A 27,705-nucleotide genomic window follows, 5' to 3' on the forward strand; every position below is an offset into this window, starting at 1 on the left:
CTTTTTTCATAAACTGTCTATCATCTTGAAAATGTTATAAGCCTTCAAAAATATGGTAAAGCCGTCAGTCCTACATCAGTTTTTTTTATACAATACAGGCTTCCTGTAAAAATGTATCTTCTAGAACTTCTCTAAATGTCTTCTTTTACATAAGCTGATCTTTGATTGAATCATTACAGTTTCTTATACAAGCTTCATCCTGATGTGTCTAGTCATGGATAATAAAACTGAAGGACTACAGACATGGCAGTTTGGCACGTGTCATTGAGTATAATTAGCTTCATGTCAGATGAACTATTATCACCTAAAGTCAAAAGAGCTATAACACCAAATGATATGCCCACTGGTGGCCATGTATCTGTCTATGATCTACTTTTTATCGTTGTAACCAGTTACCCATTATCTAGTTCTTAAAATTTTTGTGTGATACTTTGTTCCAGATGAATTGTACTTGAGTAACAAAGCTCATAAATAATAAAACTGGAATCAACCATGTGCATTCATTGATGCAGAGAAAATATCGGTCAAAACGTACATGGACACCTTAGTAAATAAACCTAAAAGTCTTGCTTTGTTTGATGTATTGAGATGTGGCTACATCGACCTCTGCAGGCCCTGACATCTGGATTCCCTGGTGGACTGAGATCTTGTTTTCAGTGTCCTATAATTCTATCTTCTCCAAGTGGTGATCCTGTGGTTGTTTAAGGACTAATGACAACATATGCTATCATCTGCCATCATCTTTTATATAAATACATTTTGCGTGCCCTACTTTTTAAACATCATAGAACCTACCACATCTACTTGTCTCATAATAATGACTTACAGTTGCAAACAAAAAAAAATTACTTTAAGCAAAAAATGTTAAAGAATGTCTGTGTGCTAACATTTTTTTAAAATAAATATATTTCTCTTTTTTTCTGGTTTATGATCTAGTTACCGAACATATTACAGAACTCTTCAGACAGTAAGCTCCTTATAAATAAACTCACTTCTCATAATTTCTCTACTGATCACAGTCATTGGTCATGGTATTAGTCACCCACTATGACTAAATTAAGAGTCAAATTACAAATTTCACCATTTACTGTGATTTAAAAATAGAATCATTTAGCCATTGCCTACCTTCAGTCCAGATTCTCCCTTGTCGCCCTGCACAAAGCCATGGAAAAAATAGCAGCGAAAAAAATCAAAGGAAAAGCAGTTGGAATTATAAAGTAAATGCAACAAAAATAAAAATAAACAGCAGAACAAACAATTGAAGCTCAGATTCACGTAACATGCAAGATGTATGGATTTAATTTACAACAGCATGCAATAACATGCAAACCATGGCGTGCTACAATTTATAATTTAAAGTGAACCTAGAAAAAAAAAAAAAGACGGAAAATAAAAATTCTTACCCTGACTTATCTAGCCCTTTGTAACTTTAATAATGGGGTAGACAGGTAACCAAAAACTCTACAGCCAGGACACTCTTCTACCAACCTAAGTTTCTCGATAGCTGGACTTTTCAAGAGTTGCCTTATATCTCTAAAACTCGTCAATATTAAGTGATCACCATTACTCTCTCTCAAAATGCAATCAGCAGTCTAATCAACAAACCACTAGCTCGGTAATGCTGCCAAGAGTCTGTAGGCACCTAATTTTGTCAAATTTGGGGGGATTTGACAAAAATTGGTGTTCTACCTAGCAACCATAATATTAATTCTCTCTAGCTGACTTGATAATGTGGAATTTACATAACTGCATTATCAACATGGATGGCAGTGATAAGCTAGGAGATATTTACTAACCTGCCCTGTGACACCCATATCCCTCCTTAACCTCTGGGCCTAAATGGCCACCTAATGTCACCTTTTCATAAATAGGACTATGTTTCCAGGGACAATTTTTTTTTTTTTTTTTTTTAACAAGTGCCTTATTTTTGTTTCCAAAAAAAAGAGGCACTAAATCCAGAAATGGAAAGGTATGTGGTAAAAACTGGTTAAGTTGTTATTCATCGAATAATTCGACACAATTGGTATTTAGACACTCATATGTGAGATTTTTTTTTCTTGTAAAGCTGAAATATTCTTGACAAGAGTAACAAAGCTACTCAAGGAAACACGCAATTCCCGTACTCTTATAGAATTAATACACTATGAAAGGTTCTGACCAGACAGAACATAATAATGATGTCTGGCTGACAGTTACTTGAAAGCATGACTGCAGGGATGTGTATTCTCAATGAAAACAAGCAGTTTGTTGGTACAAATATCAAGTTATCGTGTATTATTTATGCACATGCTTGTTGGGCTCCTGATATACATTTGATACACGTCAGTGGTGCAGGCATTTGTTAATTTGATTGGTACCTTTGCACCTGCAGATCCTGGGAGCCCAGATGCCCCTGGTATGCCTGCTTCACCCACCTCCCCCTGGTAAGAAGAAAAGAGAAAAAAAATGACATGCTAATATTTATCATATTCCAGTCAGCCACAGCAAAGCAGAAAGCAATGAGGACTAGCAAAAAAGCAGATGTTATAAGAAGAAATTCCCACAGCGCACAGGCTTATATATGGGATTTAATGGAAATAGATAAATACTGTTTAAGGTAGAACTATTTAGCTAGTTTTATGAGAGTTCGAGGCAAATTCTGTTATTATCAGAGCTATGTTTGGGGTTTGGAAACTAACAATTCATGTGACTACTTGTTTAATAAATAAATCCTAAAACCGAGTAGCCAGGTCACATCGACTTTTTAGAATTATAGGTTTTCTGTGTTGTTATATATTAATACCCAACTCCAGCACGATAAGGTGGTACTTGTCGTAGCAGTAGAAAAAACGGAAATATGACTAGTGCAAGAATGCTCTCTAAATCTACTGAGCTGATAAAGGTATATCCTTACATTTTAGCAATGTATTACAATTGGAATTTAAAGAAAACTGGGGAAAATTAAAAAAAAAAAAGAAAAGGCAGGTAAAGTTAGTTTAATAAAATAGTTAACTGGATATTGTGGGCATTAAAATATGGGGGGAAAAAACAAATATTTAAACTTTAGAATTCCATATGTCTATATGCATCTGCATATTTCTGTTTGTAATGTGTTTGAATCTGTGAGTATAGGGCGTATATACAGCTGTGTAAATGCATGTAGGGTTAAAGATATTTTTGCAAGTGGTATTGGTAAAGGGAGGGGGGGAGGGGGTAAAGATTTTAGAGGGATTAACCTAACCTTGGGCATTAAGAGGAGTTAATCTTATATAGGACATTTAGTGTTAAACTAAATTAAATCCTGCAATAGTTTATAGTTGTGGCCTAAGGAGTGATTGAAAGTGGATGTAGTGTTTAAGTGGGGGTTAACTTTAGTTACAGGGGTTATATAAAATAATTGAGTTTACGGTTAGAGTTGACTTCGATTTTATACTGGGATACATGGGATGTTTAGAATTTAAGGGGAGGTTAATTTAGGCATGAGGTTTTTTTTTTTTTTTTTAGTCTTTGGTTCCATTTGGGGCTATAGAAAGGGTGCGTTTAGGTTTTGGGAGAGGTTCAATTTAGGGCCACCAGGGAAACGGGGTGCTTAGGGTACAGGCATGTGGTGTTTGAAAGTTTATTTGCCCTCTAAGAATTGATAGCAGCGGTGCAGGAGCTGTTATATACAGTGTGTATTACTCGTTGCTGTTCCTGCTCCTCCTGCAAAACATGTCCCATGTGAGACGCTGTTAGTGGGCAGATGGGAAATGATCCCTTTCGCTTCCTGTCCAGCCTCACACACAGACACTGGAGGCACTGGGAAAGAACTGAATTATGCACCCTCTATAAATGTTCCTGCAGCTCTGCTATCAATCATGGGAGGATGACTAGACTACAGAGTGCGCTGGCCAAGACTCCTGGTACTTATCTTTCCACAAGCCCATTTCTGTTTCAGCTCTAATAATTTGCCTTTTTGGAACATGACCTGCACCTGTAGGCACGTGCCTACTCTAATGGTAAATCCAGCCCTGGTCATTTTAAAGGAGAACTCTAACTTCTCTGGAATTACACCACTGAATACAATTTTAAATCATTAAAATAAAAAAAATAGAAGGAAAATTGTAAATCATTTTTATGTGATGATCTGTTTTCTATTAAATTTACATTAGAATTTAGAAAATGATAATATAATTAAATTCAGACAAGGCAAAATAAAGGCAAAGATTGCAAATGAAGAAGAAAAAGAGAGACTGTTTAATTTCTACCCGTCTTTGTCTGCTTTTGTTTTTATACTGACTGCCAGGTATAAGAGACAGAGCTTATAAGAATGGACAAGGAGCTAAGATGGAGGCAACCAGTTACATGACTGAGCGATGTGTTAAATATGGAAATCCTTAAATATAATGATGGAAATCCTGGAAAGTGACAGTGCTTCAGTGCTCGGGATGAGGCTAAAACATCCACTTTCTAGAGCAATCCAAAACAGCTGCAGAGTGGTTTGGCTAACATAGGAGTTAATTTTGTTATGTATTTATAAGACTGAAATTCAAAAACAAAGGTTACTTTTCTTTAACTTTTACCTTAGTTTAAATGCATCACCTGTCAAATGACCACCACAGAAATATAAGCCAATGTCAGTCTACATGGTCTGCATGCTTTTTCTACAAATGTAGATTTTCTTCATCATAACGCTAAAGATTTATTTAATGCATAACACAGACAATACAGTTAGGATACAGGCTGCACGGTTCACATGAGATTGTGTGTCTGAGAGCTGAGGTGGTCCAAAACGGCAGTAACTTGTTTCCTGACAGTACATCAAGGTCTTATTTTAAGCAGAACTAATTAAAAGCCCACAATTCTTTCCTCTGTAAAAACACATCAGGCTGTAGAACAAAGTTGATAAATTGAACATTGTGCGCAGGAAAAGCTACAATGTGTTCTTTCCTTCGTCGTCGTGTGAACTGTCATTCTGTTGTTAGTACAAATATATCTTTCAGAAAATAAAACAAGACAAAAAAGTAATAATGGGTAACTATATAGTGTTCTAAGCACAACCAGCTCAAAAATCCATTGTGTTGCAAATCAGATATGTGAAAGGCAAACTAGTTTATTCAGCGGGCTGACTGACGCTTGTTGGGACGCGTAGCCTATATTTGTCGGAAACATGGTGGGTGTATGAGATTAGCATGTTGTGTGTTTTAATTAACATTAGTTCAAATAAAGGCCCCTACCTATTACTGGCATACCTCCATCAGTGGAAGGAACGTCCCTTCTTTTTCGACCGTGCAACCCTGTTACTGTTCTGTGCCCTAGTGTTTCTCTGTTTTGGAATCTCAGAATATCTTGACAATATTATTCAGTAAACTTCAATTTTTTTTAAAGACTAATGATGTTCTGTGTTGTCAAAACAATCTGTTCTTGAAAGATCTTTTTTCTAAAATGGAAAGGTTCCACTCAATTAATGAATGCATGGCTATGGAGTTGCCTAAGCTAAATACATGGGACATTTCATGCTAGCATACGGTCTTTAGGGACCAGAGAGGAATGACAGAAAATTGTAACATGTGGTTATTAAGAAGTTAAACTCTAAAACGCAAAACAGAAACAGAAATAACAAAACTAGGTTTTAGCTATTTATTCCCTACATTATCCAGATTAGTTTGTTTAACTAAAATGTGTCGATCCAGATTATTTACCTAAATATGAGCTTAACTATCAGATGGTTATACACTCATCTAAAATTGACCACAAGAGTTCCTCTTTGACTATGCAAAATGTTGGAAAATGCATTCCCTGAACAAGATCTTTTTGTCTCTTACTAATGATAACTGAGACAAATCAACAGTGGTATCATAAGTAAATTTATGAGCAAACATATAAACAATGTATATATAGCAATTCAGGGTGCTTGCAAGGTCTAGTGTCGATATAACCAGTTAGGAACATATGATAATATAACAAACAGCTGCACAGCACATGGTTATTTTATTTAAAGCAAAGACACATATATTGCAAAATATACTGAACTACTGAGTTATGGCCATGAAAATAATATAGTATAAACTCTGATTACGGCACACAAGGAAATTGTTTCTGTAGACAACCTCTGCAAACATATCAGATCAAAGAACACAAAGAAGGAGAAAAAGAGTTATAAGCCGATATTGCAACTAGAATTGAAAGTTTGGAGGGCAAGTTAGCCCATGATTAAGGTTCTGAGCACAATATTTGTATTTTCTCTTTGACTGGATCTGCTGTTTTGTAACCTAATTTCTACTGTATTGTTAGTTACAGGTTGTTGAAAATCAGTTCCTCGAATGTCAGACTTCAACATGTCAGGTAGTCATTGGACAGAAAATTCTGGGAGATAATCTCAAAACAGCTCAATGATATGTACATAACAATTTTCTGTACATGTTTTCAGACTGTTTTCAGACTAGTATTTTATATAAGAAAATATTTTTAGGACTCTACAATGTACAGTGTAATAAGTTACATAGTAAAAAAAAAGACTCAAGTCTATCCCGTACAGCCTTTCACACATCAGTGTAACCATTCATTCAAAAGAGGGTAGGAATGTCTAATTTTGGCCTTACATTTGGGACAAAGGAATTTCCTGACACCAAAATGGCAGTTAGCGTTCTCTTTGGGTCAACTAGCTTTTATATAACCTTTTCTTAATCTATAGATGAGCTGTTGAACAAGTGTTAAAGAGACAATATTGTCATCAGAATCATTACAGCTTAATGTAGTGGTTCTGGGCATAATGTATGTCCCTGCAGGGTAAGCAATGTTAATGCTTACACTGTTGACTAAATCCACCAATAGTACCTGTCACTCTGAAAGTCACTAGAGGGACTTCCTGGGTTCAGTCCTGCAAAGATTGAAGGACTGACATTCAGTGTCTCCACGCTCGGAATTGAGATGCATTGATTAAATTAAGACTGGTGAGCTCAGACAAGGAGCCGGGGGAATAGCAGCAAAGAGACCAGCGTACAATGAGATATAAAGCAAGTAAACCTAGATTTTAACTCCTGGTAGGAGGGGGTGGACACCTAAATAATTTTCCTAAAACTATAGTGTTAGGAGTACATGTTGGTATTCCTAATGCTATAGTGTTCCTTTAAGTGAGATGCTATTGTTTACATATTTTTTTTTTTGTTTGCTTCCATCTTGCCTGTTGCATATATAATGTGATTTTGTTCTTGCCTTTTTTCTGTCAATGTATTACACTTCTTTTTCTATGGATTGAAATAAAGTGTATTTTACCAATGATAACTGATACAAATCAATGTTCTTATTTTAACTTATTTTCAACTACTGAATATGCACATTTACATCAATAAAGGGTTTGTGTTATGAGCCAACTTTATACTACATTTTATTCTGAGGAAAACTAACAATGATTGATCTATAGATGTGTTTATTCGCTGAATGGTGTGTGATATGAGGACAATAAACTAGCAAAATAAAGAACAAATTAAAGAGTTGGATAAAAAATAAGGCAATAATATTTGTGCAGATAACTGTTCACTACAGTGCACAACTTATCACGAATAAGTGATGAAATCAAATTGGCACATGACATCTTAATTTAGACTTTCAGAGAGTATGGGATACATTGTCAGAATAACTGGCACAAACAACTGGCACAATAAAATAGTGACCCCAGTTTGCAACATGGAAGTGGTCAAATCTTATTGTCACATGACATCTTTATTTATTCCATCCAGCAGTCTGATATAATTTGCAAGAACAACTGGCTCAATAATAATAGTGACAGAATCCTTCTGTTCTAGCACTTCCTAGAAACAAGTATTTCAAATGTATGTAGACATTCTGTGGCTTACCGCCATGACATGAGTAATGTCATCTTTTTGTAGCAGTCTTGGTATGATGTAAATCATCATTAATAACCTTTTACATACAAGAGGAGTTACCAACATATTTTAAAAACAATGTAATATTTTTTTGTGAAATTCAAAAATTAACAATATTCTATTTAAATGTTTGTTTGCTATAGAGCTATAGATTAAATATATTTTTTACAACTTAAATTAGATAAATTATTTTCTCTCTCACACAGCATGACTTGTGTTCATGATTATTGTTAAAGAATGTCTTTATATCTAGAACACACGTTATTCCGGGACTAGACTTTGCTGGTCTCCTCTCACCCAGTGGCCTGTTGATCTTGACACATGGGACAAGAAAGGATCATGTCGCTCCATGCACCAGTCACTGATCATTCACTTCTAGTGGAGTACAAGTTTCTCAAGTACAAGTTTCTTACCGCCATGACATGAGTAATGTCATCTTTTTGTAGCAGTCTTGGTATGATGTAAATCATCATTAACCTTTTACATACAAGAGGAGTTACCAATATATTTTAGAAACAATGTAATATTTTTTTGTGAAATTTAAAAATTAACAATATTCTATTTAAATGTTTGTTTGCTATAGAGCTATAGATTAAATATATTTTTTATAACTTAAATTAAATAAATTATGTTCTCTCTCACAGAGCATGACTTGTGTTCATGATTATTGTTAAAGAATGTCTTTATATCTAGAACATACGTTATTCCGGGACTAGACTTTGCTGGTCTCCTCTCACCCAGTGGCCTGTTGATCTTGACACATGGGACCAGAAAGGATCATGTCGCTCCATGCACCAGTCACTGATCATTCACTTCTAGTGGAGTACAAGTTTCTCAAATACAGCTACCAACAAGTGGCCAAAGAGAGGAGAGGACTATACAGCACTCTGCCCTTAACAGATCCATTAGGGAAATTCCAAGATCAACCCAATCGCCCCTCAGACTATGAATATTACAGAACAATGGGCATATGTCAAGTTTGCTCAATAGACAGTCCAGACCTGAATTATTTTCAGGATATAGTCAAAAGTCCTCTAATTTGCTTTTCTCATGGTACTCAATGACATTAATATATCTTGTTTTACTGCCTCTACAATAGGCTTACTAATTTTTGCCTGGCAAGATCATAGTCCAATAAAGATCATGATCTATGACTACAAAATAGTTACTGTTTAGTAGGAGCCATGGTGTCAAAGTTAGTAAGTTTTGAAATTGAAAATGCAAGATACCTAGCCCCAACCTTTTAATCGTTCTTTGTGTTACGTGACATAAGTGCAACATATAATTGACATCTGCTTGTTTTTATATTGACTATTTAATAAATGCAGTTATACGCTACTAAATTCGCAAGTTATACAATCTAACCTAAATACCAAAGGAACTCCGTTTTCAAGGGCTACAACAGTCATTATCTTAAGACTGTCTCTGCTTGAGCACTGGTAGACAAATTAAAATGACAGAGACGATGGCTGATTGACCACTAAGTGAGCTATTTTAAAGGTACACTTCCACTGTGTCAGGGTTGCCGCTATAAATTCAACATAATGTATTGTAGTTCACATGCATGCCCTGTGGCACTCTGGTATAAAACAACATGTGTTTTCTTGTCTTACTTTTCTTCCTGGGATTCCTGCAGTCCCTGGATCTCCCTGCAAGATAGATTATGGCATACAATGTAAATAGTGGGTGAGACGTATTAAGGAGCACGTTCCATATATAGCACCAACATAGTCTGCAATTCTGTACAGTTGAGGTAGTGGTGATATCCACATAAATATCACTGTATGTGCTTTTTTATAATTGGCCTTTGTTTGACAGAATATTACTGTTTGCAGAATGAAACCTGTGGCCTGCCATTACATGATTGCATTTATGTGGCCTCTCATTGCATTGCATTGGCTATTCCAATGCAAGTTTAAAGAGAAGAGAAGAGACTTGGCAGTCAGAGCGCTCTGATTACATAACTATATCCAGCATTTAGTTTGTTAAAATTATCTACTGCTTTTGTAGGAAATAAAATTAATTAAAGGGAATTATAAATTGCCAACACCATTGACTGATTTCTTGTTAATTTTTTATAATTTCTTACCTTTGGCCCCGGCGGTCCAGGCAAACCCTATTGATTAAAATAATAATGGAATGAGATGATTAGTTTTTATCATGCATAAAAAAGGTTTTGGTATACATCATCATAGCAACTACTATTACACAAACTGTATCTACAGCACTACTAAATTTTGGATTCAAAGATTAATCCAAGGACCATGACCACTTTATTAATTTGGTAGTAGTCATGATGCCTGGAGTCTGTATGTGCCGTGTTTTATTTTTAAACATGTACATAGATTCATACCTTAGCTGACAGAGGTGTAACTCCACTTTAACAGCATCATTAGCCAACCGGAGCTAGAGCTCCAGGCTGGCTGAGGTCAATTCTGTGAAAAATTGGTGTCTGATACCAGCACCCACAGGACGCCTCCCTGTGCCACCTCTGTCCTCTGTCTTCCTCTGGGAGAATTTGCCCTTAGCTCTGGAAACCAGGTATGTTTTAGCCTTTTTGTTTTAAACTTGGGGTGAGGTGACCACCTCAGAAAGGGTTACTCGAACCAAAACCAATAATTTATGAAAACCATTATTTTTGGATGGAGTAACCTTTTAATCTGAAAATTGTCACAGGAACTAGCTATTCAAAACATTTGTAATAATAAAAATTAACATGAAGATAACATAAATTGTCAATCATCTCATCTTAGAATTTCCCTGGGGTTTAAGTAAGCCAGACTTCTCTAGACAATAAAAGAAAGCTTTATATTTCACTAACTACATTGATTAATAGAAAGATGAACACCCATGTTGCCATGAACAATGGTTACAAGTCATTTGAATAGATTAATGACGTCTCTTAACAAACAAAGTATACAGATAGACTTCAATGTTTTGTCATCAAATTTATGTTGTATCTTAGTTAATTAATAAGCAATACACTTCGGACTTAATGAGTAAATGGCCTCATTTCCGTATACAAAATATATGCTCTATTCTGACAGACAAAAATAATTTATCCCATGAGTCAAATTATTCTACTGAACAATGCACATGTTAATCAGCGGACTGAATAACTCTGTCAGTGATTAATGCATGTCTTTGTTGTTTCATTTGGTAATAATTGAATCACAGGGGTAAAACTAAAAATATATAGGAGATAGGAACAATAGCATATATATATATATATATATATATATATGTGTGTGTGTGTGTATGTATGTATGTATGTATGTATGTATATATATATATATATATATATATATATATATATATATACATACATACACACAAACACACACACACCTCTAATCACAAATATTTAACCGCCCCATTGAAAATCAGGTTTATTGTCAAAATTAGTTGCATCAGGTGTGCTTGAACTGGATAACTTGAAATTGGCTAGGAGTTTGTTGAGTGTTATGTTTGACTTCATGTTAGAAAAATGTTAAAAGAATAGTACACAAAGTTAAGAAAAGAGATAATCACCCTTCATAAACAAGAAACAGGATACAAAAAGATAACAAAGGCACTGAATGTTCCTAGAGACACCGTTGGAAGCATAGTTCGCAAGTTCAAAGTTGGACGGAGCAGAAAAAGGAAGCTAGCAATGGCTGCAACCAGATTTCTGAGAAGGCAGTTTGTGAAAAACCCCTGCATGACTGGAAAAGACCTGCAGCAAGACTTGGTGGCAACAGGCACTATGTTTTCAGTGAACACAGTAAAGTGCATACTCAATGCAGAAGGTTTCCATGCCAGAAGTCTAAGATGTACACCACTACTGACCGAAGAGCACAAGAGAAGTTGTCTTTAATATGCTCAAAATCATTAAAATAAGCCATAGAAGTTTTGGGATTCACATTTTGGGAAACACATTTAGCCTTAATTATTTTTGCAGTGGGCCCATTTTTCTTTTTAATCATATTGTTTATTTACATCAACATATTCATTGGGTAATGAATACTCCTCTTGTTAACAGTAAATTTAAATATATTAAAATTAAAAATCCCTTTCAAGTAATAGACAATATATTGAGTTTTTACATTGCTCCAATTTCTATTAAAGGTCAGCGCTGTGACAATGATCAACATCTGCAACAGCCGTCAGGCATTTTCTCTAAACATTTAGTTAATAGTACGACATAAAAGAACAAATGCAATTTACCTTAAAATAGCAATCACAAATTAAATGGTTGACTTCTACATAAAACCAAATTATTCCCCATCTACACAAATTAAATGGTTGACTTCTACATAAAAACAAATTATTCCCCATCTATCTTCATACTGTAAAGTACTCTTACTGTTGTAAGTAAAATCTCCATTCCTCAAGTTTCAAATGATGACTAGTGTTGTCGCGAACCCGAAATTTTCGGTTCGCGAACGGCGAACGCGAACTTCCTCAAATGTTCGCGAACCGGCGAACCGCGCGAACCGCCATTGACTTCAATGGGCAGGCGAATTTTAAAACCAACAGGGACTCTTTCTGGCCACAAAAGTGATGGAAAAGTTGTTTCAAGGGGACTAACACCTGGACTGTGGCATGCCGGAGGGGGATCCATGGCAAAACTCCCATGGAAAATTACACAGTTGATGCAGAGTCTGCTTTTAATCCATAAAGGGCAGAAATCACCTAACATTGACACCTGTCCTCTTTAAAATCTAAAGCTTAAGCTATTGTTAAAACAGATATGAGTGGTGGCACTGACTGTGCAAATGGGCAAGGCATCCAACCTGACAAAGAAGCTGGCAGGCAGGCAACTGCTCTTCTATTACAGTGAAAACAAATTATTTATTTTAAATCTAAAGCTTAACCAATTGTTAAAACAGATATGAGTGGTGGCACTGGGCAAGTAGGCACAGTATCCAATGTGAACCTCACACAGAAGCTGGCAGGCAGGCACCTGCAATTACATTACACAGGAAAAAAAAAAAAAAGCAGCCTGATGTTATAGCCCTAAAAAGGGCTTTTTGGGGTGCTGTCCTTACAGCAGAGATCAGATGAGTCCTTCAGGATTGTAGTGGACACTGAATACCCTAGCCTAGCTATCAATTTCCCTATCTAATCAGCAGCAGCTAAACTTTCCCTCCTCTCACTAAGCATGCATCTTCCGAATGAATCGAAAATGGATGCTGGGAGGGAGGTTGGAGGGTGTGGAAGGGAGGGAGTGCTGCTGATTGGCTGGAATGTGTCTGCTGACCGAGAGGCACAGGGTCAAAGTTTGCCCAATGATGACGAATAGGGGGCGGATCGAACCGCCCATGTGTTCGCCCGCGGCGGCGAACGCGAACACGCTAAGTTCGCCGGGAACTGTTCTCCCGCGGACAGTTCGGTACATCACTAATGATGACATTATGTTCATTAATAGTCATGTCAGAAGGAACAGGTCACTAGAAAACGGTTTGTATATACTTTTTTAATGACACTCATAACCTCTCTGAGACCATTTATTACTAGTGTAAACAAATACAGCCTTTCAACAAAACAATATTGCACTCATTAATTATTTTTTTACTCTATTTCCACAATGTCTACTTTGAAAATATAGAATGTAAGCTCGTTTGAGCAGGGTCCTCTTCAACCTATTGTTCCTGTAAGTTTATTTGTAACTGTCCTATTTATAGTTAAATCCCCCTCTCATAATATTGTAAAGCGCTACGGAATCTGTTGGCGCTATATAAATGGCAATAATAAATAAATAAATAAATAAAATCAGTGCTCAAAATTGCATGACTGATATAGGGTCTTTACATTCAATTGTCTTTGTGGAACCAAATCAAAATACTATGTTAATGACTTTGATTATAGTCAATATTCTGCATGGAATTGTATCAAAATAATATTTCAATTGCCCTTGGCAAGTGACTGTATCACAAGCTTTAGCACATCCAAATGGTTCAAATCTACTTTAACACCCAGAACTAGGTTGTTACTTAGTTTTTCATGGAACACAATTAAGTTACCATGACATGATATATAATTTAGAAAAATTAAGTATATTTCTACTTAATATATTATGACCCAAAATACATTCCTGAATATATTATCTCTTAATAACTTTTTGAATAATTTATTTTCACAAGTCCTAATATCTCCATGGTATCTCCCCAAGCACAGTGGACCCTCTTTCTTCTTAAATATGTATGCAAGATCATAAAGGCCGTCCAGAACTAAAATGCCAACAAGTTCCCTTAGAGATGCAAACCCAATCTTTCAAGTGGGCCCCTCTAGCTGTATGACTGGACTTTCCACCTATATTCACATAACCATAACAGAACCCATGTTCCACAGATGTATATGCATACTAATTAGACTGAATATATATGCCTGGAACTGTTGCATTCCTATCAATGCCTGTTCAATCATCTAATTGTATAACGTTTTTCCAACAAGAATAAGGGGAAATTTGGTATTCTAGGATGGCAAACATTTTAGATATAGAATTGGGCGGTGGACTTACTTTTCCATCTTTTCCCGGTTTACCGGTATCCCCTGGCTTGCCCTATAATAAAAATAAACAAATAAAATCATGTTATCAAAATGGATGATTAAACTTTGCATACCCTCTCTCCTTTTTATTTGAGTCAGCCTGGTTGCTCTGACAGCCTCGGAATAGAACAGGGACGAACTTCAAAGGCTTTCTAGAGTCTTTTTTTAGTCTGGTTTTCTGCTGAGACCTAGATCATTACATGCAAAGTGTTACTTCCTCTCTTTGGTATTTAGCAGCAGTCTGGAGTGAAGGAAATAACATTGGTGTCAGCCTCTGACACATGTATTTTGATAGTGATAGCCTTGATAAAGAAAGGGGCAGTAAAAACACTAAAGAAGAACCATTTATCCACTTTAGTTAACCTTTTGCAGTTAGGAGAAATATTTTTTTTAGTCATTAAAGGGAAAAGCGTTAAGATAAATTTACTTATGAGGTCGTTCATATATCTCGGCCAAGTCTTCTCCTCTGAGATTCGATAATCACATCCCACTACAGGGACTAAAAGTAAAGTTATGCACATGATCAGCATTTACAATGCATCTTATTTTCCTTCTTATCCACCTTCTGGCAATCCTTTGATAGGAAGGCACTGAAACTCTTCCAAGTTTCAAACCTTCAAATGAGCTTGACTGTTTACACTGCAGCTTGCCAGAACTTATAACAGATTACATTTATAATCATAGTACTGTAAGCTATGCTATATAAATAAATATCGAAAAAGGAATCCCGACAAGCCTCTGTACAACTGTTTCTTAAAGGGGCACTCTAAGCATCCTAACCACTAAATCTTGTTATATTGGTTATACGGAAAACGGTCTTTGAGCTCCAGATCCTTCTGCTGCAATCCAACTAAACCACAAATGGACTTCTGCAATAGTCCTTCAAGCTCTGGACACAGACGATAAAATGAGAGTGCTGGGGGAGGAATATTCACTTATGCTGTGCCAGGAGAAAAGCATTAGTGAAAAGGTTATTAAAATCAGTGGGATGGAGGGGAAATGCTTGTGGTGCTTTGAGTGCTCCCTAAGGGCTATGGAACTTTTTGGTATCTATTCACAGTTTGATTTTATATGGGAGAGGTATTTCATCATGTTAAATTTTAAATAATGTATCTTCAATGTAATTTACTGATGAGTAGGTACACATATTTTTTGCATTGGAGGTTTAATTCATGAGCAAATTTATAGCTCATGGGATATGTACAGTTCTCCCAACAAAAGCAGTATTATTACTATTATTATTACTACTGGTATTTATGTAGTGCCAGCATCATCCATAGCGCTTTACAGTAGAGACTATTGCTAGGAGTGGCTGAATATTAAAACCATTTCCTCAATGAAGGAGATTCGCTATAAAAGGGGATATAAAGACACAAGTAAATTTTTTTACAATATCTAATTATTTAATACATTAACAATTGTGATTTGCTCCAGCTCGATGTGTCATGTAAGTCAAATAAAAGGATACATATATATATTTCATTTTTATTTTTTAATTATTATTGTCTCTAAAATGCCCAACTATGTTGAATGTGATTTAGCAGCCTGTAATAATTACCAAATTAAACATACAGACTTGTAAAATAATAAAAGAATTGCATTTGTTTTAACTTACAGGTGGCCCAGCAACCCCAGGTATTCCAGGCTCTCCTAAAGGCCCCGGTGGCCCTGGTGGGCCCGGTAGCCCTGGTGGACCTTGGGCTCCTGTCTGTCCCTGCTCACCCTAGATTTAGAGAAAAAGAAACAAACATAAACAGATTGTTGTTTAGATTAATGTAGCAGTACATTTTGTCATTTCAGTAAGGGATTAGAGATACCATCTAAAATGAGCTAATCAAACTAACGTAGTTGTTTTTGGGCGGTTTGTATGCTTCAGCCATTAAAATATTTCCCCTAAAATTTTACTTATTTGCAAACCATGTCCTTCATTTTATTTCTAGCTCAAAAAATATTGCCCAAATAACAGGTTTTGGAATTATGAAAATGGAACATCTGTTTGAGAGAACAAATAAAAACTTTAGTATTGACATATTCTAGATAACAATCTAATCACAGAGAATTGGGTGAGTGTCAGACTCTTCCTTTTCAAGATGTGATTTTTTTATATGAAAGACAGCTGACTCCATCTTTTATTTAATTATTTACTGATGCCTTCCTCATAACCAATATGTGTTAAAGGGACACTCCACACTCCTAAAGCTTGCAGAAGTGCTTTATGTTTCAAGAGTGTGTCCACTTTTCCCATTTAAAAAAAGTGCAGTTCTCTATAGAAATTGGAACTTTTATAAATTAACCTTGTTACACCCCAAGCTTTCAATATGACTTCCAGTTATGTTGCTTCCTGGTTTGTTTAGCTCATTTGAGCTAAACTCAAAAGGCAGACAATTGCTCAGAACACCTGCCTTGCAAAGACTTCTCATTGAGCTGCATTGGGAAATCTGTGATTGGACAGCCACGGAAAGTCTAGTTTGGGGAAGAAGGGGAGGGCTTGCAAAGGCTGCAGGCAAGAGTGATTTTAGATATACCCCCAATTAAAAAAATGCATAATTAAATGCATGCATGTTTTCATTGGGGGTAGATTTAGAAGACAGTGATTCTTATTTTGGTACTGGAGTGTCCCTTTAAGTGTTTAAAGTCAAAACAGGCATGCTGTTGAATGATAATTTCTTCATGGATTTCCATCTTCCTAAATATATTCTGGCCCATTAGTCATGAATAAGACTAAATAACGTTAAGTGTACATGAAATGCAGACTGCACAGTAAAGTCTTTGTTATAAGTTCGTTATACACAAGGCTTACTGAGATGTCACATGTAAAATCCTGGTAATATATAAGACTGTGGAAAACATGCAGAATTGTGTTTGCTAACTTGTATTTAACTGTATTTAACACATGCTCAAACAGCAAGTCTGCATCTGAATGCATATAACGACGGCATACTTGTTCGAAAATAGTTTTTGTACTCCCACAAAACTCAGTTGTATTAATTAAAATAGTATAATTTTGTTTAAAGCAACACAGGGGGAAAAGGTCAACCAATTATAGATTATTGTTAGTAAGTGTAAAGAAAAATCAAGGCTATATTAATAAGCAGCACAAAAGCCTTTTAACCCCTTAAGGACACATGACATGTGTGACATGTCATGATTCCCTTTTATTCCAGAACTTTTGTCCTTAAGGGGTTAAACAGATTTCAAATGCACTCCTCTCTCCGCTATTGCTTGAAAAAGCACAAGGTAAACAAGTCCAATTTATATAGTTAAAGATATGTTTTTACGTGTATATCAGGCATAGGCAACCTTCGGCACGCCAGATGTTTTGGACTACACCTCCTTTGATGCTTTGCCAGCATTATGGGTGTAAGAGCATTATGGGGGATGTAGTCCACAACATCTGGAGTGCCAAAGGTTGCCTATCACTGGTGTATAGTGAGGTTGACTTTAGAGTGGAGTAGTTAAATGCCAATAATATTTCAAGGCAACAAGATAATCTATAATGATGCCTGGCTATGAGACTCTTTTCTTACACACTATTTAATCCATGATAAATGAGTTATGCTTCAACATATAACTATTCTAAGCCCTAGTGATCGTCGAAACATTTTGTGACATCACCCTTTCAGCATCTAAAATGGACAGCATTAAAGTAACTGTGTTAAGGTTATATGCAAAAATATAGTTTTACTTTGGTTCCTACGGCTATATTTTTATTCATAGAATAATCGCCTGGTTCTAATTATTTCAACTAATAATATCTATTTCAACCATAAGTTAAAAAAATAAAAATAAAAGTTGAAAAAAAACATTCCTGCATTATTTTTGTCCAATTAGTTTTTTTCACAGTTCCCTGCTAATAATAAGTACAGTTATGTTTTGATAAATGTAATAAGTCTCTATTGAGCAATGAATATTAAACAAGACATGGAATCTCTAAGATTGGCCTCCAGTCAATCTGGAAGAAATCTGATACTCCACATGTGACCAATGCATGACCTATAGTTAAATACGTAGGAATATATTCTTTCATAGAAAGATGAAGATATAGAATGACTTTAATTTATACAACAGGCCATTGCTTCTTGTGTGGGTTGTTGAATAAGATCCAATCATTACAATTACAGTAGAAGCTAATGATTAATGATTTTTGTGTGTGTATGTGTGAGTGCGTGTGTGTGTAATTTTATAAGGATAATAAAATTAAAATAAAATATTTAGGTCATTCCAGTTGAAATGGGATTATTAAAGTGGAGAAAAGTAGAAATCCGTGCTCTGGTAATAGGCTGTAGAAAGATTATTGTCCTTGATTTGGCATGTCCCTGCTTGACCCAAAAATCCACAGACCTGGATCTAGCCAGAATTTCAAAACTCATCCTGTTCATTTTTTTTTTCTAAAGTGTTTGAATATATAGACCAAGAGAGTCAAACACAGCCCTTGAAGGGTCATGTCAGAGGTTTAGAATTTCGCTAACAAAAGAAAAATAACATTAAACAATTAACATTTGCCCTTTCCTAAATATTATCTTTAAAGCCCAGTGTGTCTGTAACCTATTAATTTAAACAGCCTTGTTATAATAAATAATCTGTGTAATTACAGAGGTGTTTTTCCTTGTTGTTAATATTCTTTAGTAGCAGAATTTCATTTTGTGTTATTATCAGGAAGTAAGGGTATTTGCACTTTAACACCATGCGCTGATTTAAGGTTCCATGTTTAATTTCATTTAATTAAACAACGAAAGCACAAAAGAGCATTCTGCCACAGTTAATAAAGAACCTTTTTAGAAGTATGCCAGGGAACGAGCTAGTGCAAGAGCAAAGAAAGGAGTGTACCTGGTAGATGCGTCTTTTTATGACCGATGGCTGAGCCACCCGCACTGCATTAAGAAGAGGCAACAGCTGAAGGGGGCACCATGCCAGGAATTTCACAGTGCAACGGTGGAAGGAAACAGTGCAAAGTACACGAGCAATGTGTGACAGGTCAGAAGAGTGAGGAAGAAAGGGAAGAAAGAACAAAGAAAGTGTAATAGAAAGTTTTAAGAAACAGTATAAACAAGAGGAATCAGAAGGTTACGAGTTCTCAAAAAATTAGCACAGATACTCAAAAAATTAGGTACAGTTCTCAAAAAATTAGCACAGATACTCAAATAATGCATTTGACCTCATTAAAGCAACACTCCAAGCACCATAACCACTACAGCATTATGTAGTATTTATGGTGGCAGCAATGTTCTGGCACCCCGTCCCACCCCCCATTTAGAATGGTATGACTTCTTGCTGGGCATCCTTTGGGCAGCAGTCCCCACTTCCACTACTGCCACCAGACAGTTGGAAACCTCCAAGCTGATTGCTCTCAACCAATGAGCTGCACTCTCCGCTACAGGACTTAGCACAGAAATAGAGAATTCGGCTTTTTGTGGGAAATAGTGGAGGCAGGGATTGCGCCAGACATACCCCAGGTAAGAAGTCAAACTGTTCTAATATGATATGACTACTTTTAATGGGGAGGAGGGCACCAGGGCACGTTTTGGGCAAAAACCACTGCAGTGTGCTGTAGTAGTTATGGTGCTTGGAATGTTCCTTTAAGCAATCATTACATCTTTGCTGCCATCACAATCTGATCCCTTAGGACTTCCTTCCAACACTTATCATACTGTTTATTTATCACTGGAATGAAATGAGTAAGACCTTAAATTTTGGAAAATGTTCCTTAGAGACCAGTTGTTATGATGGCATAGACTGCCATTGGTCCTTAAAGTGTTGGTCAACTGGTGATTATGGAGTTGCACCCAAGAATTAATACCAAGTGGGTTAGAATATCTCTTTACGTATGAAAATATAACTATGTGCTTTTTATGAGCACATTTATATACTTTGAAATGTGTCAAAATTTTGATAGTTATTATAATTTAGTAAGTTCAGATGTTCTCAAATCATAAATGACGAACGCAATGAATGTATACAATCTAGAATCATAATCCTCTTTTTGGGGGGGAGCTTTGTCGTAATGTATACACTTCATTTAGCACTGTCTTTGTTTGTCAGCTTTCAATATAGTTAATGTTACCCTCTTACCCTCTCCTAAGAAATGACACTTTCTCCCATGTGATATGTCTTAAAATGCCTGTAGCGCCATGACTGCTGACCGTGTAAAATGAATGTGAATAAATATTGTATGATTTTCAATGCCATTAATCCCTTTGGAAAGAATAATCTATGTCACAATTGTCTCTAAGAAAAAGGTTTTATCTGTAAAACTAGAAACATTCCAGTAATGCAAATACATTCGTCAAATAATTTGTAAATGTTACGCTATATATCTTTTATGCTTGTGAATATATCATAGTCTGTTTATATGTCTAAACATATAGCATATAGAAAAGTATCAATAAGCCTATACATGTATCTAAATGTTGCCTTGTGAAATTGTATAGAAAAATGTACCAGGGAATATCCACTTTTTCCTACACACTAAATCTGATTGGATCACAGTGTTAGAAATGTGATATTTACATATTCCGATTGAACAGTGGAGTCACTTGGACACATAATGTCAGAATATTATAATATCTGAACGTTAGCCATATCTATATGGACACATTACCATCAAAGCCTAAATGGCTATAATATGCAATTTGTTGTTTGCACACCTTTTCTTTTTAGCCATAAATCCTCTGCAATTTGACAATGGAACACCTGTGGCTGTCAATATAAGGAAGTAATGCAAACATCGGAGTGTTATATGAACACACCAAGTCACATTACCAAAATACTTTCAATGTATGGTATGTTGATAAAGCAACGAGACTCTCTGTAGAAAGTATGCTTTGATGCTAAATATGCTTGCTTTACCTAATAGACTTAAAATACAGATCTCTAAAGAATATTGCTCTCTGTCTGAACTTCAAAGAATCCAGCTGGTTTCAGCTAGTTAAATATTGAAAAGAGAAAATAATATTCTATATTAAGAATTAAAGTAATACAGATTGTTATATAATTTTATACATTAAAACACCCATCCCTAAATGAAAGTGAAATGGCCATGCTATTTTTTTTTTATTTTTTTTACTTATGCTCATTTAAAAGAGCTTGAAATTGTATCTATATATTATGCTAGCAGTTTTGCCAGCTAAAGTATAGATTTGGATAAAAAGATACTTAACCATAGATTTTTCTTCAAACTGTCTCTCAATTCCTCAGCAAACTCTCAAAACGGAGGAACTGAGAGACACGGAGAGCAGAAGACACCTTCCATAGAAGGTCCTTCTGCTCTCCACCCATAGCAACCACAGTGCGTGCACTTTGGTTGTTGCTATGGTAATTCCCTAGCCTATGCTGCTAGCGCTGGCTAGGGAATATAGGAACGAGTGACATGAATTCATTGCATGTTGGCATCATGGAGGATGCTTTCCCTGCTTAAGGAAGTGTCCCGAACAGGGCAAGTGAAGAACTGAGGAGGAGTGCAGGCGGTCTGGAAATGGGAATTACAGAAGGATACTGCAACAGGGAAGTGGAAGGCCTGGTAAGTGCAGACAATTTCACTTTAAAAAATCATATAGCCAAATTGCTGTTTACCTAGGACAGGCTAGCTGTGCTTGCAAGAAATGTATTGAATGCACATCTAACAGTCATGTTTACCTGTTACTGTTAAAGGGTGTGAAAAATGTAAAGACAATCATGCCTACAAAGATTAAGTTAATTACTGGGACTGTTATGGGAAATATAATACACAAACATCTGATTGCCAAGGTTAACCGTCATTGGCATAGGACAGTGATGGTGAACCTTTTTTGAGCCTGAGTGCCTAAACTGCAACTCAAAACCAATTTATTGAAGTGCCAACACTGCAATTAATCATGAAAATGGAGGTCAGAGTCATTGTGTTCACTGACTACAGATGTGAAATATGCACAGAACTGACATTCTGCCCCTGGCCCACAAGTGTCAATATCTTTACATGCGCACTGTTTCAAGCGGACTCCCACCACCATGATCACTTTAAATGGTGGTTATGGTAACTATTTAGTAATAAATACCGCTAGTCTAGTTAATAATAAATTTGTGATTTAATGCTCTTAATATTAGTGGTATGGTGGTAGTGTGAACGGTCTGAACCACTACCTGTTGCACATAGATCTGGTCCGGTCAGGCCGTCAGTGAAGTAGTCAGATGGCAGGCTGAGAATCCTGGCAGCTGCACTCTGACTCCCTCATGGAGCACCACCACCAAAGAAATATGGAAGTGCAGACCATGTGTTCCACCATCTGACCACCAGGGAAAATCTTTATTTTATTTTTTAGATTACTGATTCAGCAACATATTAAATTCAAACTGCTCTTGATTTGGACACTGTGCCTCTCAGGTACCTGGGGCAGTTGCCTGTGTCATGTTACAAAGCACACTTTTCTGAATACTCATGGTGTGGCAGACCTTTGGCTTGAATGCCAGTATGAGGCTATAGGTTCTTCATCTGTAGCATAGAATATTGAGAACTCATTGAGAGTTCTGTCTACAAATACTATATTTATTCCAGGAATTTCAGTGATGTAACCTATGTGATTATATAAACACAGCTGAGTCTATTTCTCAAAAGAAAGAAAAATAATTATTCTCAAATTTGTAAACATGCAACAATCATTATGGATTTTAGTTGCATAGTCTGACTTGGCACCAACCTGCAATTTGCCAAGTTTGCAATGCAGTAATTGTGTTATGCTGACGATGCATCCAATCAGTTACAAAGTCACACATAATACAACTAAATCATGTGACCTTTCCATTGGTTTCATTTATATTCAATGGAAAAGACAGTCAACGTCCCACACTACAATTGCTCTTTCTATCTTTAAAGATGGCAGCCGCAGTTTATTTTATTTCTGACCATTCTTTCCAGCTTTTATAAAGCCTATATAATGTCAGTGATGTGAAATATAGTGTGCTGAGAAATTTTCTGTCACCTCCTGAAGCACAAGTGGAAATACATTTTTGTGGAACGTGAACTATATAAACAGTTAATTATCAAAGCATAGCAAACTATCGATACACCACCATCTTGAAGTCAGAAATATGCACTTTCCTGCACAGACTCTCAACTCTGCCACCATTTTCTTCAATACTCGTTGCTCCAATACAATCCCCTAGCAAAATCAGATTATGTTAATTTGACTGAATTGAATCTCAGCCAAACATGGATAGCATCCTGAACTCCAGGGGACTCACTGCCATTTGGGGTTCTAGCAGCATGTTACTACATATATTTAGCTTTGCTGTTCTAGAGCCTCTGACCTTGGCTTCATTTATCAGACATGTGTCATCAACCATCAGTCTAAAAACTATAGCCCTATAGTTAACAAGCTGCCCCTTTGGGTGTTGTATACGGAGTCATTGCAGGAGTTGATGGTGAATCAAGCATTTCATCGCTCTTTGCAATGAGTGACATGCACATATGTGCTAATACTCTAGAGATGCAGCTTCAAGTTGACGTGTTTGTTTACCTCTTGCACAATTATGGGGTTTTAATAAACTGGTTGTATTATTTTTACATAGCTGATATTTTTTTTACTATTTTAACAGGCTCCTTTTTAAGTAGAATGGAGCTTAAAAGATTTGCTTTTTTCTATTTCTATTCTGTATTTATTCTTCTTTTTCACATTAACAGTTCATTTGTAGGCAGCAGCCCAGATTTGTAATAAAAGCCAGGATACAGATTAAGAATGGATTTCTTTGGTCTCTTTCTGTACATAACAATCCAGTGACACAGTTATGCAAAATTAACACAGCTGACCCTTCTAATATTGTATCGAGACCGCAACATAAGTAACTAGCTATGGCCCGCATGTCACTAACTCAATACATTGATTCAGTTCAGCACTCGTTCACACCTGGGAATGAGAACTCAACGCATTTATATAAAATGTCCAAATAAAATAATAGAGAAATGTGTGCTATGCTTTAAATTAAGTTGCCTGCTCCTTTGTACGTGTAGTGTAAACACGGTTTGATTATGAAGTACAATGTTGTGTATATACTTGAAATTACATAACTGAATTCTATGACTCCAAAACCTGTTCATACACTGAAGCTGGAAACTCGCAGGAGCTGATTTAGAATCTCAGAGATCTCATTTTCAAGGTAATGGCAGTTTTTTTTGTGTGGCAAGTTTTTCATTTGGGATTTCAGAAATATTACATCTGGAATTGCCAAGTTAAACATCCAGCCTACCCCGCTAGGGAAGTCTGCAACGAGCTGGTACATAGATAAATATCAATGATTCTTATGGCAATAGTAAACCAAATACATTATTTTTAAACAAAGTTAATAATAATAACAAAGTATTTAACCAGGAAAGGTACATTCAGATTACTCTGGTTTCAAAGTACGTCCAGGGGATTTTAGTATTACCATATTTAATTGTACTTATTTTATCTGCCATGGAACGATGAAGGACTGAAGGAGTTTAAACACCATATTACATTAATCTAATCAAGCAATACTACATTTGGCTTAATTGGCACCTTTCAATCTATTATTCAGTGTGAATGTGAACATCTTAAAATTACACTCTGATTTACAGCAATCTGAATTCACTTCCTCCCAGCACCAACTGACAAGGGCCCAGTGGTGCTGTTAAAGTCCTGGGGTCCCTGGCCAGGCCTCTGAACAGAGATGCCCATTAAGTGTCCCTATGTGTGAAAGACACAAAATGGGCCTTCGTAACTTGCGGGCCACTGTGCAGCCGCAGCGACTGCACTGGCGGCAGTTCCACCGCTGGCTAAGGCCCATTTACCTAAAACCATCTGTAAATTGCAGACAATGCATCAGGCTCACTTTAAAGAAATGCATTATTAAATATTTTTTTTAAGCAAGAGGAAAAATGTATTAATGGAAGATTGCCTTTTCTCTTTAAACCTAGAATATGGCAGTTGTTTTCTAACCAATATCTCAGACACTGTATACATGCTCCACCAGAGGACTTTCATCAAAACACCAAGACCTCAAGCTAACATTAGTAAAAATACAAAGATAAACAGTTTTTTAGTAAAAAAAATACTAAACAGTTTCGCCTTGAAGATACTGGTTCAGCGAATGTCGCATGTTCAAGAAGTGAATACATGTTTACATATCCAAGGACTATTATCATGGAAACTACATTCAGCAAATGTAATTCAGAAACATTTACATCGCACTTTGCAAAAATAGCAACAATAGTATTCTACCATAAATAAAATGCTCGCTGTAGAGCATGTACAGAACAAATCTTCAACTGCATTCTGAGAAAATGGGTAAAAATGAGGGTAGCAGACAGAACCATTTCTGATATGTTTTTGGTTTAACTTTTCATGTAATTTTGAGGAGTTTAAACTATACACTATAGTCACCTGAACAACTACAGCTTAATGTAGTTGTTCAGGTATTATCTATAGCTCCCTGCAGGCAATTTAATGTAAACACTGTATTTTCAGAGAAAATACAGTGTTTACATTGATTGATAGGAATACCTCTAGTGGCCGTCACTGAGACGGCTACTAGAGGGACTTCCTATCACGCAGGGCCCTAAAAAGGCCCTGGACACGTCAGACGTATTAAAATACGTCTGACGTGTTCAGGAGAGAGAAGGCACTGTGTGCGCGCTTTCTCTCTCCAGCCTGTCAGCGGAGGAGGGGGGCAGGCAAAGTCCGCAAAATGGAAGCGTCTGATTGCTCCCTGCTCGCGCCCGCCTATTTCGTCATTTTGACGAAATAGGGGGCGCGGCTTCACGAGGCTCCCGGCGCTAGAACCAGGTAAGTAAACTTGCCTCCCCTGGAGAGTCCCTTTAACTTTTTTTTTTCTGTACAGACTCAAGTCATATGGTGATAGCCAGCTATTTTGTTTTTTAAATACAATTGATTAGGCTGCAGTGGTAGGCAACCTTCGGTACTCCAGATGTTGTGTACTACACATCCCATAATGTTCTTACAGCTGCAATGCTGGCAAAGCATCAGGGGAAATGTAGTCCACAACATCAGGAGTGCCAAGGTTTCCCTGATTAAGGTTTCTCTACCTTAAAAGGGTAGTTCAGACCTGGACTCCTTGCTCACAATGCCTAGAGGGCTATCAGCTATAACTCACTGATAATCAGGATGAAGCAACTATAAGGCAGCATAGGTGGCCACCTTAGGGCGCACTAGCCCTAAAGGACATAAGACCAGCAGGAAGGAGCCTACAGCACAGTGCTCCCGCTCTAGCCAGTTACACCTGGCTGAGCGTACTGTGGTAGAGGAGATGGGGAAGGGGAAAAAGAGGGTGGGGAAGAGGCACATAGAGGGGTTGGGGAAGGGGAGAAATAGTCACACAAAAGGGACACACGGAGAGCCTAGGGAAGGGGGCTGATGAAAGTAAGAGAAACAAAAGGAGGCTGGGGTAGGAAGAGACACACAAAGGAACTGGGGGTGAAAGAGACACACAAGGAGGATATAACACACACACAGTGGAAACATAGGGGATAAGATATATGAAAGGGGAGTGTTTGACAAAGGGGGGAAAGATACACTAAAGGGAGTAAGACAATCAAAAGAGGAGATAAGAAACACAAAAGGGGAATTGTAAGAGGTGGATTATGGGACACACAGGTGAAGATGTATTTTTGGGGCTAAACAGGAAGTGACAAAATGCATCTTTGCCTATGTATCCAAAAATGCTTTCACCAACCCTGCTGATGAGGCCAAGTGAAGGCTAAAATTATTTGTCTAGAGCTGCTGTATCTTATTGCAGAGAGAACTTTGCAAACTGTATCATTCTTTAATAATGTAGTTGGTATCGTATTGGAAGAAGTGTCAGTAAATTGCTAGTTACAGCACCATATGAACCATATGTATCAAGTGAAAATGGGTGTTATTCTTGGACAAAGTGCTAAATGTCAAGATATATTGGTTTCCAAGGTGAATTGAGTCTTATAGGCATGGTATTGTTGTTTTCAGAACTTACTAGCTGAAAATCATTTTAACTGCTAACTTTGTATCTCATTATTTTAAAAAAATATGAGGGTACTTATTTTGTGTTTAGAGTCAATACTAGTCAAATTTGATATCAGTCACTCTACGTGCTCAAGAATTATTTAATAAGTTAAAAAAAAAATCTCAAACTGAATAAGTATTTTAAAATGCCAAGAGAAACGTGTGCTTTACAAAATTCCTAAACGTTATATTGGTCATTATTAATTCTGTCCAGCCGTTTGTTTGTAGTTGCTTTTTTAAAGGAGCCCGGAGAGTGTGACAATTGTCATTCAAGTCGAATATGATTACCTCTCCATTGGGTTAGGGTCAGATCTTGGTGTATTGGAGCTAAATTTGTTATAGAT

General features: G+C 36.6%; 1 protein-coding gene across 1 annotated transcript in view; it reads right to left on the reverse strand.

The window, feature by feature from the left end:
• The window catches only part of LOC134575865 (collagen alpha-1(XIII) chain-like), a 120,988-nt gene that overhangs the window by 92,787 nt on the left and 496 nt on the right, over positions 1 to 27,705 (reverse strand). The window contains exons 2-8 of the mRNA XM_063435307.1: positions 19,203 to 19,268; positions 15,991 to 16,098; positions 14,347 to 14,388; positions 9,934 to 9,960; positions 9,458 to 9,493; positions 2,358 to 2,420; positions 1,126 to 1,152 (exon numbers count right to left, since the gene is read on the reverse strand). The gene's annotated coding sequence lies outside the window, so the exon portion shown is untranslated. The remainder of the gene's footprint in view (positions 1 to 1,125; positions 1,153 to 2,357; positions 2,421 to 9,457; positions 9,494 to 9,933; positions 9,961 to 14,346; positions 14,389 to 15,990; positions 16,099 to 19,202; positions 19,269 to 27,705) is intronic.

The sequence above is a fragment of the Pelobates fuscus genome, chromosome 10 (assembly GCF_036172605.1).
Source record: "Pelobates fuscus isolate aPelFus1 chromosome 10, aPelFus1.pri, whole genome shotgun sequence".
NCBI classification, from domain to species: Eukaryota; Metazoa; Chordata; class Amphibia; order Anura; family Pelobatidae; genus Pelobates; species Pelobates fuscus.